Here is a 5,970-nt window from a genome sequence, read left to right as displayed (position 1 = left end):
ATTAATAGTGGTTACCTCTAGTTGAAAGACTCACAGGTGAATTCCATTTTTCTTATGCTTTTTTTATATTTTTAAGTTTCTACCTCAAGCGTGTCTCACTTATACTTTATTTTATTGTGGTAGGAACACAGGGATCTACCCTCTTGAATTAAAGTGTATGGTAAATATTGTTAATTATAGATACGATGTCTCATCTCCTTTTTAATTTTCATTTAAAAAGTAAAATTTCATTTAAATATTTATATTTAAATATTTAAACTTAAATGTTTAAATTCATTTAAATATTTTAATGAAAATTATTAAAATTTCATTTAAATAAAATAAATATGTATTAAAATAATTCAAGTAGTACAGATGTGCATGAGGTAAAAAGTAATAATCTCTATTGCCCTTACACACCCCCACTTTTCTCCTTAGAGCTTTCATACCCATTATCTGTCAACAGGTGTTTCTGTGCTCTTAGAGAACTTTTATACACAGGCATAGGCATATATAGCATTATTCTCCCCACCATGGAATCATGATATATATGCCTTTATGTAATCTATTCTTTTTCAAATTTTTTTTTAACTTAAATACATTCCCATGTCAGAACATAAAGAGATGCCTCGTTCTTTTTCAGCAACCGGGTAGAATTCTCTTGTTTGTTCTCTTGTTCTATAATTTATCTCAGCGGATTTTTTCCAACTTTTCGCCATTGCAGAGAGGGCTGCAGACAACAGCTGCCTGCAGTTCAAGGTTTCTCTGGCCAGCAGTTATCTGATTGATGTTCAAGGCATGTGAGAAGACCAGCTCAGCACCTGTGTGCTGCCCTGACTTCGCTAAGGCTGAATACCCTTGGACTGATGGTGTCCTCACACATCTGGCTTCGCCACTAATTTCTAGGGTAAGGTGATTTCTCTGAGGCCTTCAGCTCTAGAGCCGTTTCTGAGATGGGCCACTGTGTCTGCTGCTCTCATGAGCAACACATACACCTGTGGTGTGATCTCTTCTAGTTTGCACCGGGTACAATATTGGAGAATATTGATATTTGCCATGCTCTGTTATGGCCTCTCTCTCTGTCAGGACATGAAGCATTTTTGAGCCAATGCTGCCCAGGAAAACAAAAGTGACTAAAACAAGAAATTTTTACAACATAAGCTTTTTTATCTAAATTAACTATGGGAGTACATAATGCTTACAGTTGGCAATTGAGTGGACATGGGGCACAGACTTGGCAAGGGCGGTAACTGACATGAGAACCAGTTTCAGTTAAGCAGGATGTTCCTCAAGGGAGTAAGGCAAAAATGGAGTCTTCTCTGAATTCTCAGATACTTGTCTTTATCGATTTGCCTTGCGTAGAAAATTCCAGGCACCAATAAAGTTCAGAAATGTTATTTCCATCTTTCCAGCTGAACCTGATAAGAACCGATCACAGCGACCACTTAAATCTGTGGTTTCTGGAAACACAATCACACAACTGAAGTTCTAGGCTGGGCTCCGCCAAAGTGGCCATGAGCGAAGTTTCAAAAAAGAAAAAACATGGAAGAGATGGTAGGTGATTACCTTAATTTCATACTCCCTGAATGCAGTAGTCTCCACCCACAGTGTAGCCAATCATCAGCCACGAGACTGTTGGGTTTAAATAAATAGGATTGCAGCAACTGGGGATTCTGAGCATCTGACCAAATGATGATAAATTCTCTGAAAGTCATTTTTAAAGCCTGCCTTGTATGGGTATATTTAATGGGATAGCCTCTGGTCGAGTCAAAGTCTTACAAAATTCACAGCTCCTGACACAATCCATCCTGCAGAAGAGTAATCAAATTATACATTAAGCTGTTAAAATGAAAGCTTATGCAGGATTCTTGAATCAGAACTGGAAAAGTGGTGTGATTCCCTCGTCTTGGGCATTTGCCTTATTAATGAAATGTGGCTAAAGGTCCATGCCGACTAGACACAAAGGTCCAGATATTGAGTAAATGTGTAACAGGAGGGAAACAGAGAATTCCAAAGGTGACCAGGGTGCAAAGGATTGGTTGTTCAAATGTAAAACACACAAAATTTGCTAAGCAAAATTTTAAAAACTAGGAATATGTATATGTATTTCTAGCTAAGGTATATATGTATAAATTGTGTTTTTATGAGAAAAATGACAGGAAGGAAATAAAACATCACTAGTGAGTTATGATGGGTAATTTGGGTCATTTTCTTCAAACTTTAGCATTCTGTACAAGTTTTCTACAATGAATCTATATTATTTTTATATACCAAAACACATACAAAAAGGAATTTTGTTTTTTTTAACTAAACAGATGTTTGACCCAAACAGCTGGAATCAGTGCACATTTAAAAGAAAAAATAAGTAAATTTTGAAAGATTAAAAAATAAATAAAAGTAGATTTAAATTCAACACTCGCTGCTATGGAAATCCTATCACGATTCTTAGCCAAAGCTTACTCCAGTATCCTGGCTGGGATGGGGCAGAGGCTTTGGCTGAGAGGTTGTGGGAAATTTGGTTTGGCTCTTGTTTCCAATAACTCTCCTCATCCTGAGACCAGGAAAGGCAGGAGAGGACAGGTGCTCCTGCTTGATGGTTAAATAATGATCCAATTGAAATCAATGACTCATCAGCTCTATTGGAGGACACAGAAGTACACCTCCTAATCTCAGTCTGCAACTGGTAGTCCACATGTCATTAGAAGCCAGCCTCACAATTATTAAATAAAGCCAAGATGCTGAAAATAAGACAGGTTATCATCTCCAACGAAGAAAAAGAGCCAAGAGAACCATGGACGAGACTCTTAATTCTTCTGATCCTAGAGATGTGAAAAAATATTGCCAAGCTGGAAGACAAGAAGCATCTTGTTATTTTGCAAAGAAAAAAGTCAACTAAAAAAAAAAAAAAAAACCAAAAAACAAAAAACAAAAAACGAGGGAAGGAAGAGAAGGTCCAGGGATGAAGCATTCTTGGTCAGAAAGAGCTTGACACCTGCTGGAGTGTCTACTCTGAGGCAATGGCTGAATATTTTAAGGAAAAATTAAAAATAAACTACCTGTATCAGGCTCAAGCAGGCATGAACTTCCAGAGACACCTATGTATGTGGAAAGAAATAGCAGCCAGTTTACCACACAACCTGGCTATCACATACCACTTACTGAAGAATTTACCACTGACAGTTGGAAGAAAATGTCTTTGTTTTTATCAAATAAACTCAGGAAAATAGTACTAAAAAACCTAGGAGTTTCAAAAGAGGTTTGTCCCAGTGCCTACAATGTCCACTGCAGTGTTTTGGTTGTTTTTGGTTTTGTGTTTAAGATTTTTTATTTATTTATTTGAGAGAGTGAGAGAGCCCCTGAGTTGGGGGGCGGGGGGGGGGAGAGGTCCTGTCCTTGGAATGTGGGTTCTGCTTGCCTTTCCTGCCTCCAGAGGCAGCTCCAAGGACACAGCCCTGAGATAGTGACGTGGCTATTGAGAACACTGACACTGTACACATGACTGAACCCAGGTACGGCCACCTTATAAACTTTTAAGATTTGGCCGGTGGGTGTGAGCCACAACTGTGAGGTATGAAGACTGTTGTATTATTAGATTACGGATTTTTCTTTTCTGAAAATACATTTGAGCATCACATCTGGGGAAACTACAACTTTAAGGGAGTCAATCTCATTTATTTTCCAAAGATGGAAACAGAAACTGAATTACCCTCATTGTACCAAGTGGCCATTATTGGTTGGGTGTGTTGTTTAAATTTTGTCAAGGAAATAATCCCATTTCACTCGTCGTGACTGTTGTCATTAAGGAAGCAGGAATGATTCCCAGTTCCGATAACCTTAGTATGCCTAACTTAAAGCCATGTTGGGAGGCTCTATTCCCAGTTTCTGGGTTAAGCTGAATTAACCCCAAGCTGGGGCACTGGAAACTGTTATTTGCAAAGATTACTGTTACTATTTAGAAATAGGTACACTCCCTAAATTTCCTTTAGAAAAAAACTATCCACCTATAAAAAATTGCCCTGACAAAAACAGTCCTGGTTTGACTCATCATTTTCGCTCTTTAAATGAGGAGTTTTATGCAAGGTGGACACTCGATGAGCCAACACTGCACTGTGGATACAGATCTGTGCTTACAAGCCTAATAGAACAGACGGTGCTGTGTACGGAAATGTTGCTTTGAGGCAATATTTGCAAAACATGCACACTCTGTATCTTTATTTGGAAAAAATAAAACAGGTTTCTGTTGCAAAAAAATTTTTTTTTCTCATCTTCCTACGGTCCAAGATAAGCCTTGTATGCAAGTTCTCTTTGCTTGTTAAATCTGCCACCTCCCAACCTGGAGTGGCCTCCTGCTTTTTCTGTCTCTCCCTGCCCTCTGAGCACAGAGGCGGATTTCAGATTTCACCAGGGAAACTCCAGGAGGTTGGTGAACCAACAGCATCTCATGCCATCCCCCTGGAAGGAATTCACCGAGATTTTCATAGTCTAATCACTACACTTCAGTGCACAGAGTCAACATTAGCTATTTCTGAACTTGATCATTTCCATGAATATTTTTGACCTTTGCTCTAGCAGCTGCGGGTACGTATTACGCGGACCTGTGCTGTCAAATTCTCTCGGGGTTGCTCTCGCATGCAGTTGGAGATCCCATGGCCATAGCCCACCACAGCCTTTGGAAACATGCTGAAAACTGCTTTTTAAAAAAATGTATCCTAACCATCACAGCTTGCCCCTAAAGGACTATAATCTTTCTCTTCTTAGGTCTTGATGGTTCCTATATCTCTCTTATGAAATATTGTATTTCATAAAATCTATTATTGCTTTTGTATTTCCTGCATCAAGCTGAAAGCTATTTGAGGCAAGATTTGTCTTACTCATCTTTTTTTTTTTCTTGTCTTACTCATCTTTGTATGGTCTCTAACACTTAGCAAGGGATAAGAACTCTGGATATATGTGTTGAGATGAATTAAATGTCAAAATTTGGCATCAGCAATAGGAGCGATGATGTCCTACATAATAGGTACAAAGTATCCACAATTGCATTCATTAGATCATTCACATCCAGCAATCAAAAGCCTGTTCATTGCCATTTTTAATGGCTAATGTCACTAACATTCTCCCAGATACCTATTGCCCTCACCAGGTCTCCCCGTTAGCTATCTAGTTGTATTGTCTTTCCTTCTGCAGCTTCTCTTCCCTCTTCTCCTTTCCTCTGTCCTGCTATTTCTAGTATTTCCTAACAGGCTCTGTGGCAGACCCTCCTAATTTGTCTTGGTCCTCTCTGGTGAACCCTTCTCACTACCACTAGGGAAACCTCCCTCATACAGTTAACCCTTTATTTCTCTTCCTCAAAAACTTCAAATCATGATCTCAGCTACCCAAAAGCTATATGGCTTCTCCAAGGCCCTCTATTCTGATCTCAGCCAGGCCTAATTTCCAGCTAATCAGCTCCCCCAGCCCCACCTTCAGGCAGGCCCTTCACCATTCTAGGTCTTTGCCCAGACAGTTCCCTAAAATTTCAAATAAAATTCAGATTTATGTAGAGTCAAGTTTAACAGAAAGAGTGACAGGGGTGTACCTGGAACTTCTTAAGCTATTAGCAGTCATGCATTTCTTTAGCTGTGAGAGTACAGAAGAACTAAAGCTGGGAGCCAAGACACTCAACATCTCTCCTATGCTATAGACCACGCAGGGACTAAACTCCTCGAGAGCAAAGCAATGAATATACATTTTGACTCTGCAAGGCCAGGGATTTTTGTCTGTTCTGTTCCCGATCTCCGAAGTTCTTAGAACAGTTCCCATAGCAGAAACTAAATAAATACCTGTTAAATGGGGGAAAACATCGTGAGGCATATTGTATATGGGAGAAATTGGGGTCAAGATGCATTTCATGTGTGCCCACTCGAAACCTGGCAGTGCGTGAACCTTGGGGACAAAAATAGGCATCAGGAAACCATGTCCCACTCTTGAGGAGGTTAGAGGTCATGAAAGGAG

At 39.4% G+C, this 5,970-nt stretch overlaps 1 non-coding gene across 1 annotated transcript; it reads right to left on the bottom strand.

The window, feature by feature from the left end:
- Positions 1-4,526: 4,526 nt before the first annotated feature.
- Positions 4,527-4,662, bottom strand: LOC121105752. The gene has a single exon (XR_005838402.1). It is a non-coding gene; the product is annotated as a small nucleolar RNA SNORA44 (small nucleolar RNA).
- Positions 4,663-5,970: the final 1,308 nt, after the last annotated feature.

This window comes from Ursus maritimus, unplaced genomic scaffold, assembly GCF_017311325.1.
Source record: "Ursus maritimus isolate PB19 unplaced genomic scaffold, ASM1731132v1 scaffold_29, whole genome shotgun sequence".
Taxonomy (NCBI): domain Eukaryota; kingdom Metazoa; phylum Chordata; class Mammalia; order Carnivora; family Ursidae; genus Ursus; species Ursus maritimus.
Note: the sequence above shows the minus strand (reverse complement) of the source record. Positions and strands in the feature narration are given on the sequence as shown.